This window comes from Phalaenopsis equestris, unplaced genomic scaffold (genome assembly GCF_001263595.1).
Source record: "Phalaenopsis equestris unplaced genomic scaffold, ASM126359v1 Scaffold000002, whole genome shotgun sequence".
Taxonomy (NCBI): Eukaryota; Viridiplantae; Streptophyta; class Magnoliopsida; order Asparagales; family Orchidaceae; genus Phalaenopsis; species Phalaenopsis equestris.
In genome coordinates this window covers 33,908,962-33,910,369 of record NW_018164444.1, presented here as the reverse complement: position 1 = coordinate 33,910,369, position 1,408 = coordinate 33,908,962, and positions in this window count along the sequence as shown.

Genomic DNA, 1,408 nt, shown 5'->3' with positions numbered 1-1,408 from the left:
AACAATTTATTATTTATGTTGATATCTTTGCAAAGTTTTGCATTACATTAAATAAACAAAATCACATGTACATGATAACTTTATTTATGTCACCCTATTAAAAATTCATTTCTCAATACTTCAATACTCTTTGATAGTATAGGAAGCCATCAAACTTTTGTTATATTCATAAGGCTACATTACTAAAAATTTACCATTTTATCACCTAGCATAGAATTCTAGATACAATGGCTTCTTTAAATAATATCATCATTATATCGTTGAAACAAATTTCATTTCTCATCCATGGCACTCTTTTGCTCATGTACTTGAATTAGATATTTATCCATAGTTTTGGTTTTATGAGATCCTTGTATGTGTCCATACTCTTCATAAAACTAAAAAAATATATTCTATTTTGTATGTAGTTTTGAGCTACCCACCTCACTCTACGTATATATCCTATCTTTATCTGTCCACCACCAAAATCTACACCTACCAACATAAGATGCATGTTGAAGCGACTTCTCATGCACATCTTTTCACATTCAACTGACGTATCCTATTCCAAAAATCTTCTCACATTATCTTTATTTATGTTATTTAGACCAGTTGGCACCATAAAAAACCTGCTTTTTTTTACAAAAAAAAAAAAAAAAAAAAAAAAAAACTTAAAAAAAATTGTTTTAATATGAAGAATCTTTATTTTACATAGATCTAAGAAAATAAAAACTCTCTTCAAATTAGTTCAATGCTTAACTCGACACAACCACTCTAATCATGCAAACCCCTCTCAAGCCTATTATGTTAATGTAACATGGACCAACCTCTCCAAATAAACACTCATATTATATAATAAAACCTACCATAGAGTTCACAAACCCGTCAAAAGTACAATCACTCCACCATATTTAACACTATCAATGACATTTTACCCATTTTTTTGGCCCAAATGGCATTGATTCACTATTTAAAAGTATGATGTTTTGATTTGAAATAAGACATGAAATCTTATTCCTATATAATAGTTGTGATGGTATAGGATGAATTTAGATTGTTCATTATAAGAGTCTTGATGATAGTTATTTTAATAAGTATGATATGCATTAAGTTACCAAGGACTTCACCAATGCCTATGAGTTGACTCCATGAAAATGGCATCCTAATGACAAAATGTACAATTGCCCACATTGTATTTAGCCCTATCAATAGTCTAAATGATTATTAGTTATTGAAAAAGATGTAAATAAAAAAGATGTAAGACAAGTTCTTCTCACTTCCACTTCACCAAATCTCAAGCTATTTGTTCACCTTTTGTCCTCAACAATGACGATATCGTAATCTCTCTCTCTATTTAAATTGGTGGCATCATTAGTACATGTGAAAACAATTTATAGTGCAAAAATCAATTTCTCTTCTAGCTAAAAAA